Source organism: Ambystoma mexicanum, chromosome 9, assembly GCF_040938575.1.
Source record: "Ambystoma mexicanum isolate Mex_15411 chromosome 9, UKY_AmexF1_1, whole genome shotgun sequence".
NCBI classification, from domain to species: Eukaryota; Metazoa; Chordata; class Amphibia; order Caudata; family Ambystomatidae; genus Ambystoma; species Ambystoma mexicanum.
This window is the reverse complement of record NC_090931.1, coordinates 1,186,859,445-1,186,871,465: the sequence shown is the minus strand read 5'-3', so window position 1 is coordinate 1,186,871,465 and position 12,021 is coordinate 1,186,859,445. Positions and strand designations below refer to the sequence as shown.

The 12,021-nt window shown below is 58.1% G+C and overlaps 1 protein-coding gene across 1 annotated transcript in view; it reads right to left on the bottom strand.

Moving 5' to 3' along the window:
- The window catches only part of LOC138489003 (von Willebrand factor D and EGF domain-containing protein-like), a 3,370,177-nt gene that overhangs the window by 1,919,694 nt on the left and 1,438,462 nt on the right, over nt 1-12,021 (bottom strand). The gene's annotated exons all lie outside the window — the stretch shown is intronic.

Here is a 12,021-nt window from a genome sequence, read left to right as displayed (position 1 = left end):
CGAGGAGTTTGATGATGCCCTGGCCCGGAACAACACGGAGTGAGCCGCTGGACTTGCCCGCCGCCTTTGTATATAGTTCTTTAGTTTTAGGTTTCCTTTGTTTCTTCTTATGATTTGGAGTCGACGGACACTGCTCCACTTTTTGTATATAGTTGCATTTTAGTTAGGGTTTTTTGTAGGTTTCCTTTGTTCAGTTGGGCTCATGGACCCTTGGATGTTTTGTACATAGTTCTTCATTGGATTGTTTGATTTTTTTTTTTTTTTTAATTCACCATGGAGCAATGGTGTTTGCATTTATTTTTCTCTCTCGGATTGATTTTATTTTTAATGTGACTTTGGACAACATTTTTTTGGATTTGGATTTGTATTTTTGATTTTTTTGGACGGACATGCAGCTTATCTTTTTTCATTGCCATTGTAGTTTGTTTAATTTCATTTGCATTCTATTTTTTTTAATACAATTTTGTTTTCATACTTCACTGTGTGGTATCATCTCATTGGTTTCATGCATGTCATGTTGGGTGTTTTCCCATTCAATTCATTTGCTTTATGAACATTGGGGGTGTAACATGTCATTTCCATTTCCATGTGGGTGAATGGGTTACTTGGTAGGGCCTTTTGGCTGTGGAGGCTGACCATAACGCACATGATTGGGGATTGTGAGGACCTGGGTGCAGGGGGACATTAGTGGGGGCCTGGTGGAGGGTGCCCCTGCACTGCTGGGGGAGGGGGTAATAGGGGCCATGAGTGGGGGCCTGGTGGAGGGTGCCCTGCACTGCTCGGGGGTGGGGGTGGTGGGAGACATGAGTGGGGGCCTGGTGGAGGGTGCCCCGGCACTGCCGGGGGGTGGGGGTGGTGCGAGACATGAGTGGGGGCCTGGTGGAGGCTGCCTCTGCACTGCTGGGGGGTGGGGGTGGTGGGAGACATGAGTGGGGGCCTGGTGGAGGCTGCCCCTGCACTGCTGGGGGGTGGTGGGAGACATGAGTGGGGGCCTGATGGAGGCTGCCCCTGCACTGCTGGGGGGTGGGGGTAATAAGGACCATGAGAGGGGGCCTGGTGGAGGGTGCCCCTGCACTGCTGAGGGGTGGGGGTGGTGGGAGACATGAGTTGGACATGAGTGGGGGCCTGGTGGAGGGTGCCCCTGGATGCTGGGGGGTGGGGGTGCAGGGGGACATGAGTGGGGGCCTGGTGGAGGGTGTCCCTGCACTGCTGGGGGGTGTGGGTGGTGGGAGACATGAGTTGGACATGAGTGGGGGCCTGGTGGAGGCTGCCCCTGCACTGCTGGGGGGTGGGGGTGATGGGAGACATGAGTGGGGGCCTGGTGGAGGCTGCCCCTGGTGGCTGGGGGGTGGTGGGAGAAATGAGTGGGGGCCTGGTGGAGGCTGCCCCTGCACTGCTGGGGGGTGGGGGTGGTGGGAGACATGAGTGGGGGCCTGGTGGAGGGTGCCCTGCACTGCTGGGGGGTGGGGGTAATAGGGGCCATGAGTGGGGGCCTGGTGGAGGCTGCCCCTGCACTGCTGGGGGGTGGGGGTGATAGGGGACATGAGTGGGGGCCTGGTGGAGGCTGCCCCTGGTGGCTGGGGGGTGGGGGTGGTGGGAGACATGAGTGGGGGCCAGGTGGAGGATACCCCTGCACTGCTGGGGGGTGGGGGTGGTGGGAGACATGAGTGGGGGCCTGGTGGAGGGTGCCCCTGGACTGCTGGGGGGTGGGGGTAATAGGGGCCATGAGTGGGGGCCTGGTGGAGGGTGCCCCTGCACTGCTGGGGGGTGGGGGTGGTGGGAGACATGAGTTGGACATGAGTGGGGGCCTGGTGGAGGGTGCCCCTGGATGCTGGGGGGAGGGGGTGCAGGGGGACATGAGTGGGGGCCTGGTGGAGGGTGCCCCTGCACTGCTGGGGGGTGGGGGTGGTGGGAGACCTGAGTTGGACATGAGTGGGGGCCTGGTGGAGGCTGCCCCTGCACTGCTGGGGGGTGGGGGTGATGGGAGACATGAGTGGGGGCCTGGTGGAGGCTGCCCCTGGTGGCTGGGGGGTGGGGGTGGTGGGAGACATGAGTGGGGGCCTGGTGGAGGCTGCCCCTGCACTGCTGGGGGGTGGGGGTGGTGGGAGACATGAGTGGGGGCCTGGTGGAGGGTGGCCCTGGTGGCTGGGGGGTTGTGGTGGTGGGAGACATGAGTGGGGGCCTGATGGAGGCTGCCCCTGCACTGCTGGGGGGTGGGGGTAATAGGGGCCATGAGTGGGGGCCTGGTGGAGGGTGCCCCTGCACTGCTGGGGGGTTGGGGTGTTGGGAGACATGAGTGGGGGCCTGGTGGAGGCTGCCCCTGCACTGCTGGGGGGTGGGGGTGGTGGGAGACATGAGTGGGGGCCTGGTGGAGGGTGTCCCTGGTGGCTGGGGGGTGGGGGTGGTGGGAGACATGAGTGGGGGCCTGGTGGAGGCTGCCCCTGCACTGCTGGGGGGTGGGGGTAATAGGGGCCATGAGTGGGGGCCTGGTGGAGGGTGCCCCTGCACTGCTGGGGGTTGGGGGTAGTGGGAGACATGAGTGGGGGCCTGGTGGAGGGTGCCCCTGCACTGCTGGGGGGTGTGGGTGGTGGGAGACATGAGTTGAACATGAGTGGGGGCCTGGTGGAAGGTGCCCCTGGATGCTGGGGGATGGGGGTGCAGGGGGACATGAGTGGGGGCCTGGTGGAGAGTGCCCCAGCACTGCTGGGGGGTGGGGGTGGGGGTGGTGGGAGACATGAGTTGGACATGAGTGTGGGCCTGGTGGAAGGTGCCCCTGGATGCTGGGGGGTAGGGGTGCAGGGGGACATGAGTGGGGGCCTGGTGGAGGGTGCGCCTGCACTGCTGGGGGGTGGGGGTGGTGGGAGACATGAGTTGGACATGAGTGGGGGCCTGGTGGAGGGTGCCCCTGCACTGCTGGGGGGTGGTGGGAGACATGAGTGGGGGCCTGGTGGAGGCTGCCCCTGCACTGCTGGGGGGTGGGGGTAATAAGGGCCATGAGTGGGGGCCTGGTGGAGGGTGCCCCTGCACTGCTGAGGGGTGGGGGTGGTGGGAGACATGAGTTGGACATGAGTGGGGGCCTGGTGGAGGGTGCCCCTGGATGCTGGGGGGTGGGGTGCAGGGGGACATGAGTGGGGGCCTGGTGGAGGGTGTCCCTGCACTGCTGGGGGGTGGGGGTGGTGGGAGACATGAGTTGGACATGAGTGGGGGCCTGGTGGAGGCTGCCCCTGCACTGCTGGGGGGTGGGGGTGATGGGAGACATGAGTGGGGGCCTGGTGGAGGCTGCCCCTGGTGGCTGGGGGGTGGGGGTGGTGGGAGAAATGAGTGGGGGCCTGGTGGAGGCTGCCCCTGCACTGCTGGGGGGTGGGGGTAATAGGGGCCATGAGTGGGGGCCTGGTGGAGGCTGCCCCTGCACTGCTGGGGGGTGGGGGTGATAGGGGACATGAGTGGGGGCCTGGTGGAGGCTGCCCCTGGTGGCTGGGGGGTGGGGGTGGTGGGAGACATGAGTGGGGGCCAGGTGGAGGCTGCCCCTGCACTGCTGGGGGGTGGGGGTGGTGGGAGACATGAGTGGGGGCCTGGTGGAGGGTGCCCCTGGACTGCTGGGGGGTGGGGGTAATAGGGGCCATGAGTGGGGGCCTGGTGGAGGGTGCCCCTGCACTGCTGGGGGGTGGGGGTGGTGGGAGACATGAGTTGGACATGAGTGGGGGCCAGGTGGAGGGTGCCCCTGGATGCTGGGGGGAGGGGGTGCAGGGGGACATGAGTGGGGGCCTGGTGGAGGGTGCCCCTGCACTGCTGGGGGGTGGGGGTGGTGGGAGACCTGAGTTGGACATGAGTGGGGGCCTGGTGGAGGCTGCCCCTGCACTGCTGGGGGGTGGGGGTGATGGGAGACATGAGTGGGGGCTTGGTGGAGGCTGCCCCTGGTGGCTGGGGGGTGGGGGTGGTGGGAGACATGAGTGGGGGCCTGGTGGAGGCTGCCCCTGCACTGCTGGGGGGTGGGGGTGGTGGGAGACATGAGTGGGGGCCTGGTGGAGGGTGCCCCTGGTGGCTGGGGGGTGGGGGTGGTGGGAGACATGAGTGGGGGCCTGGTGGAGGCTGCCCCTGCACTGCTGGGGGGTGGGGGTAATAGGGGCCATGAGTGGGGGCCTGGTGGAGGGTGCCCCTGCACTGCTGGGGGGTGGGGGTGTTGGGAGACATGAGTGGGGGCCTGGTGGAGGCTGCCCCTGCACTGCTGGGGGGTGGGGGTGGTGGGAGACATGAGTGGGGGCCTGGTGGAGGGTGCCCCTGGTGGCTGGGGGGTGGGGGTGGTGGGAGACATGAGTGGGGGCCTGGTGGAGGCTGCCCCTGCACTGCTGGGGGGTGGGGGTAATAGGGGCCATGAGTGGGGGCCTGGTGGAGGGTGCCCCTGCACTGCTGGGGGTAGTGGGAGACATGAGTGGGGGCCTGGTGGAGGGTGCCCCTGCACTGCTGGGGGGTGTGGGTGGTGGGAGACATGAGTTGAACATGAGTGGGGGCCTGGTGGAAGGTGCCCCTGGATGCTGGGGGGTGGGGGTGCAGGGGGACATGAGTGGGGGCCTGGTGGAGAGTGCCCCTGCACTGCTGGGGGGTGGGGGTGGTGGGAGACATGAGTTGGACATGAGTGTGCGCCTGGTGGAAGGTGCCCCTGGATGCTGGGGGGTGGGGGTGTAGGGGGACATGAGTGGGGGCCTGGTGGAGGGTGCCCCTGCACTGCTGGGGGTTGGGGGTGGTGGGAGACATGAGTTGGACATGAGTGGGGGCCTGGTGGAGGGTGCCCCTGGATGCTGGGGGGTGGGGGTGCAGGGGGACATGAGTGGGGGCCTGGTGGAGGGTGCCCCTGCACTGCTGGGGGGTGGGGGTGGTGGGAGACATGAGTTGGACATGAGTGGGGGCCTGGTGGAGGCTGCCCCTGCACTGCTGGGGGGTGGGGGTGATAGGGGACATGAGTGGGGGCCTGGTGGAGGCTGCCCCTGGTGGCTGGGGCGGTGGGGGTGGTGGGAGACATGAGTGGGGGCCTGGTGGAGGCTGTCCCTGCACTGCTGGGGGGTGGGGGTGATAGGGGACATGAGTGGGGGCCTGGTGGAGGCTGCCCCTGGTGGCTGGGGGGTGGGGGTGGTGGGAGACATGTGTGGGGGCCTGGTGGAGGCTGCCCCTGCACTGCTGGGGGGTGGGGGTGGTGGGAGACATGAGTGGGGGCCTGGTGGAGGGTGCCCTGCACTGCTGGGGGTGGGCGTAATAGGGGCCATGAGTGGCGGCCTGGTGGAGGCTGCCCCTGCACTGCTGGGGGGTGGGGGTGATAGGGGACATGAGTGGGGGCCTGGTGGAGGCTGCCCCTGGTGGCTGAGTGGTGGGGGTGGTGGGAGACATGAGTGGGGGCCTGATGGAGGCTGCCCCTGCACTGCTGGGGGGTGGGGTGGTGGGAGACATGAGTTGGTGGCCTGGTGGAGGGTGCCCTGCTCTGCTGGGGGGTGGGGGTAATAGGGGCCATGAGTGGGGTCCTGGTGGAGGCTGCCCCTGCACTGCTGGGGGGTGGGAGTGGTGGGAGACATGAGTGGGGGCCTGGTGGAGGGTGCCCCTGCACTGCTGGGGGGTGGGGGTGGTGGGAGACATGAGTGGGGGCCTGGTGGAGGCTGCCCCTGCACTGCTGGGGAGTGGGGGTGGTGGGAGACATGAGTGGGGGCCTGGTGGAGGGTGCCCTGCACTGCTGGGGGGTGGGGGTAATAGGGGCCATGAGTGGGGGCCTGGTGGAGGGTGCCCCTGCACTGCTGGGGGGTGTGGGTGGTGGGAGACATGAGTGGGGGCCTGGTGGAGGGTGCCCCTGCACTGCTGGGGGGTGGGGGTGGTAGGAGACATGAGTGGGGTCCTGGTGGAGGCTGCCCCTGCACTGCTGGGGGGTGGGGGTAATAGGGGCCATGAGTGGGGGCCTGGTGGAGGCTGCCCCTGCACTGCTGGGGGGTGGGGGTGATAGGGGACATGAGTGGGGGCCTGGTGGAGGCTGCCCCTGGTGGCTGGTGGGTGGGGGTGGTGGGAGACATGAGTGGGGGCCTGGTGGAGGCTGCCCCTGCACTGCTGGGGGGTGGGGGTGGTGGGAGATGTTAGGCGGAAACCTGTGCAGTTCCCTCTGGGACCACTGCAAAAGATTTAGGACTACAGGTGTTGCGATGAACCCACTTGGTAGCAGTCTGTACCACACAGATTCAATTGGTAGCTGTGGCTGAGCAGTCAGACTTCTCTCAAGAAAAGTTGGTCAGTATAGGGAGTATACAATATAGGGTAATTCTTCACAGCAAAACGAGTAAACACGCAACCAGGCTTTAGTATAAAGATAGTAAGTTATTTATTGATAACAGAACGTCTACGAAAAATACTAAAGCGAATCACGGCAAACAACTCAAAATACAATTACTCTGCAGAATGGAATAAAGCTCAACCCCCCGAAACACAATATCGACAACTCTAGGTTCTACGGCACCACTTATTTTCAGACAGAGGTGTATACCTCAACCCAGATGACACTCGAATATTTAGTGAGGAAGGGAGGGAAGAGAAAGGCAGGTAATGAAGTCAACACGGTTCGTACTGAAGCGGGTAAAAATGCAAGGCAAGAAGGCATTAATCACACTAGATCATACAGTTCGGCGGCCAGGCCCAATCGGTGAGAGGCAAGGCACGATGTCCTGGAAAGTCTCTACGGATGATGCATTCAAGTCTTGTTTAGCAAATTGGTTAGCGACAGGTTGAACCAGTTCAGAACAAAGAGTGAATAAAGCTTGGAGGCAACCCAACGGAACGGAGAGGAATCAGATACCTCACACGAACCGATCGAAAAGGGAAGCCAGGCGGTTACGGTACCTTGTTGTGGAAGACAGCTCCGACGGGGGCAGTTGTTCCTGGTGGTGGATGCACGACGGGTCTTGGCCAAGAGAAGAGATGCTCTCGTCGTCGAAGAGAAGATGTCCGGTGCACCACCAGGGAAGAAACCAGCCGCGGAGTGCTCCTTCACAAGGCACCACCTTTCGATCACGGGGCAGGAGTAGTGGCTATCCGGTTGCCGGGTGCTCTGCACGGGCAATTCGAGCACTGCGTCCTGGGCGACCAAAAAGCACAAAGAAGAAGAAGACTGGTTGTTCCCACCAGCCAGGGAAAGAGACTCTCCGGCAGGGAGATCTCTTCTGTCGTCGGGAGATTGTGAGACGATTCCGCAGGGCTTCACCGGAGGTGTTGTCGTGCAGGTCGACTCAGCGTTACCCTCGTCGGATTCTTTAGGTCCAGTGGCGACTTCCTGAAGATCCAGTCCCAAAGCCCTGCTTTTATGCAGACGTCCCCCATTCATTCAGCCTAGCTTGTCAATCAACACATGCTAAGTGGTGAGCGGGAAGGCTCACCACCTGGGCCAATCACTTCAGAGTGCGACCTGAGTTGGCAAGGCAACTCGGTCCAGGGTGTCTAAACCCCCTCCCACACCCCTGAGGTAACCCAGACAGAATGGCACCACCTTCGAGGGTCTCTGTCCAGAGGCCCGCCAAAAGTGGAACAAAGGGCTCAACCTTTGGTTTAGGAGTCACAGAGAAAAACACAGACGCCATTTTACAACCCGAGTTCTGGCAGAAAATACCACTCGATAAACCTATTTAAGATAAGTAGATCGGTGGTACGTTGGAGATTAACGAAAAACAGTATCAATCTTCAACAATGGGACGAATCCCATAGGGTTATGCTCGGGGCCGAACATAACAAGTAGTTTCCACTGCCACCAGCCAAAACTCGACGAGGGGGGACGGGACAGTGCCCCCTCGAGTAACAGATCCAGGAGTAATCGTATTACCCCTACTAGCACGTCCACAATAAGATGGTTGGTACTAGTTCTGTTAGCAAATTTAGGTCTAGTAAAGCCAATGGTGACTTTACATGCCCGGGGAGACAGTAGTCAGTCCCCGGGTATGGAGTCTATGGTGGGGGGACCTGCTAGGGCGCCCCCGTGTCACGACACGTAGGGTGCAGAGTGACACACATAGAAAACTTATGAGACCCTATGGAGTAAAAGACCCCATAGCCCATCGAACACATTGACAATTCAAAGGAATCACACACATACATGTCCAAGAGTGAGAGGAAAAGGGTCACACTCTTGGCAGGATGGAAAAAACAAACTCCAGAAATCCAGCAAAGCTGCTGGGGGACTCACTAGGTTAGGAAATTCAGCCTAAACAGAGAATTCTCCCTAACACTCGCCCCCCCCAGACTAAGGGACAGGAGGATTTAATCCACTCCTGGATGAATCTCATACCTCTAGTCGATGATATACATCCTAGAGAGACCATCAGCATTTTGGTGGTGACACCCTGACCTGTGCTCAATGGTGAAATCGAACCCTTGCAGGCAGATCGACCATCTCAGTAGTTTTGGGTTTTCCCCTTTCATTTGCATTAACCATCTCAAGGGTTGGTGGTCAGTCTGAATAACAAAAGTAGAACCATACAAGTACGGCCTAAACTTCTTCAGAGCCCACACGATAGCAAAGCATTCTCTTTCGATTGTTGCCCACCTTGTTTCAGGATCCTTCAGCTTGCGGCTGATGTAGCAAACGGGGTGCTCCCTACCTTTCCCATCCAGTTGACTGAGTTCGGCACCTATCCCTACATTGGAAGCGTCTGTCTGCACAATGAAGTGTTGGCGGTAATCAGGAGCTCTGAGTACTGGGGCTTGGCAAAGAGCCTTTTTCAGGTTTTCAAAAGCCTGATTGCACTCCTCGTTCCATTTAACCTTTTTAGGGAATTTGGGCGAGGAGATGACATTCAGTGGAGAAGCTATGGTCCCATAGTTCTCTATGAAATTCCTGTAATACCCGGTGAGGCCTAGGAAGGCTCTCACCTGAGTCTGAGTAGTCGGTGTTGTCCAATTTTGCACAGCTTCAATCTTACGGAGCAAAGGCCTTATTTCTCCACCGCCTACCTCATGCCCAAGGTAGACTACCTTACTCTGTCCAATTTGGCATTTACTCGCCTTTATGGTCAGATTGGCTCGTCCAAGAGCCTGCAAAACATCTCTCAGGTGGGTTACATGTTCGTCCCAGGAATTGCTGAACACTGCTATGTCATCCAAGTATGCCATGCAGAAGTCCTCCATCCCAGTTAGAACCTGGTTTACCATCCGTTGAAACGTAGCAGGTGCATTTTTTAGTCCGAAAGGCATTACCGTAAACTGGTATAAACCAACGGGGGTAGAAAATGCAGTTTTCTCCTTGGCATGGTTGGTCAGGGCTATTTGCCAATAGCCTGACGTCAAGTCAAATGTGCTGAGGAACTTGGCGGCGCCAAGTTTATCCACCAACTCATCTGTTCTTGGCAAAGGGTGGGCATCAGTCGTGGTGACTGCGTTAAGAGCTCTATAATCCACGCAGAATCTAAGTTCTTTAGATCCGGCCTTTGGTACTAACACAACTGGGCTAGACCATGGACTAGTAGAGGGCTCTATTACCCCGAGATCAAGCATCTTGCTGACCTCACCTTTGATGTGGGTTCTTACGTTTTGTGACATGCGATATCCTCTGCTTTTGACAGGCAGACAGTCACCAGTGAGTATCTCGTGCTGGCCCCAAGGGGTCAAGCCTGGTGAGAGCGAGAACAGAGAGGCAAACTGATTCAACATAGACTTGCACTCTTCTTGTTGCTCGGGTGTCAGATTGGAGGAGAGATTTACTCCTTCAATTTTTTCATCTAAAGGTAAGCCTCTGAGGAGATCCGGAAGAGCTTCACTCTCTTCTTCTTCCTCGGCCGATGCTAGAAGCAACGCTCCTACGTCAGGTCGTGAGACATACGCTTTAAGTCGGTTGGTGTGAAAGACTGTCGGAGCCTCCTTGGGGTTGCCCAAGTCCACCAGATAGTTAACCTCACCGAGCTTACCCACTACTCGGTAGGGTCCCATCCATTTATCTTGCAAGGCCCTCTGCCTTGTGCGGATCATAACAAGAACAAGCTGGTTTTGAGCGAACTCAACCATGTTAGCCTTTTGATCGTGCCAGTGCTTGACCAATGCTTGTCCAGCTTTCAAGTTATCGCTTGCTTCTGTCATCAGGTGCGACATTCTCCTCCGGAGACCTATCACGTAGTCAGTCACTCTGACTGGCTTGGGGGAAGGAGCACTCTCCAACCCCTCCTTAATCAGGGCCAATGGACCTCTGACGGGATGACCATAGAGCAGTTCGAAGGGAGAGTAGCCTACTCCCTCCTGAGGGACTTCTCTATAAGCAAAAAGAAGGCATGGCAATAGAAGGTCCCACTTACGTTTAAGGGGTTCTTCTAGAGCACCTATCATGCTCTTCATGGTTCGGTTGAACCGTTCTACCAACCCATTGGTTTGTGGGTGGTAAGCCGTTGAGAACTTGTAAGTTACCCCGCAGGTTTTCCACATGGCTTTCATGTAGTGGGACATAAAATTTGACCCCCTGTCAGAGATAACTTCCTTAGGAAATCCGACCCTAGTAAAAATACCAAGGAGGGCCTTAGCCACAGCCGGAGCTGTAACAGTCCTCATAGGAATTGCCTCAGGATACCTAGTAGCATGGTCTACTACAACAAGTATAAACCTGTTGACTGAGGAGGTTGGAGGATCAAGGGGACCAACGATATCAATCCCTACTCTCTCAAATGGGACTCCCACAACGGGAAGAGGCACTAACGGTGCCACATTCTTGGACCCAACCTTACCAGAGATCTGGCAGGTATGGCAGCTTCTGCAGTGTTTTTCTACTTCGGCCCCCATTTTTGGCCAATAGAAGTAGAGTGAGAGCCATTCCTTAGTCTTCTTGAAACTCAAGTGACCAGCCAAAGGAATCTCGTGGGCTAACTGCAAGAACTGTGGTCTGTTCTCTTGGGGTACTACAAGGCGTTTGTAGTCTCCAGGTGCAGACTCGGTCGGTTCACTATAGAAGAGGCCATCTTCCCAGTGCAACCTATGTTTCCCAGGCTCTTGCCCTTCAGCCTGAGTTTCTGCCTGACGGCGAAGACCTTCCAGAGTTGGACATTCTCTCTGTCCCTTACTGAAGTCTGCCCTGCTGGGTCCACCTTCTGCCAGTAACGACTGCAGCTCAGGATGGTCAACAGGATCCAGATCTCCAATGAGTTCCTGGCCTTCCATTAGCTCTTCTTCAGAGTCTAATTCTACCATACAGGGTTGTACTTCCCCCTCAGCCTCAGCTGGAGGTGGAGTTACGGGTGTGACGTTGGACAACCGCGGGGAAGTCCGTGTCGGCTGCATCGGAATGTGGGCTGTTGGTTTCGGTTTAGAAGTTTTAGGTTTCCCTTTGACTTCTGTGTTCCTAGAGACAGCGGCCGCCATTTCCAATGGAGCAGGAGTGATTTCTTTCTTCATCATCTCCCCGAGAGTACCACGCAGGGTCCTCTCTCTTGCAGGTCTGGTTAGCTCCTGTAACCGTTTACTAGGAGGTCTGGGAGTATGCGATACAACTCCGAGAGTTTTCAAATCGTTACCCAACAGTACGCGTCCTGGTACCTCACTCTGTATGCTGACAGGTATCTTTACAGTCATGTCGTTACACTGGATGAGAACTGGTAATTGGGGAAGCATCTGCACAGGCCCTCCAGCTAACTTGGTGAGGCGTTTGGGTGCCTTAGCAACATCCTCAGCCTGAAAAAACGATTTATCCACCACAGTTATGCTGGCCCCAGTGTCCCTAATGGCAGGCGTCTCCTGACCATTCACCTGGACACTGTCCTTATAATACTCTTTAGTATTATCGGGGATAGAATTATAGACATCTAAATTCTGTTGTTCCCACAACCCCAGAGATACTAAAGAAACGCTGGCTGAGACTCCAATGGGTTCGTCAGCTAGCAGTAGAAAGTTTCCACTTGCCATTTGGACTTCCTCCTCTGGAGTGAAGGCTAAGGAGGCAAGCTGGACCCCTGAAGGTTTACCCTTACATCTGGGATCTCCTTTCACGTGATCAGTCGAGCCACAAACAAAGCATTTCCCGAATGCTTTCTGGAA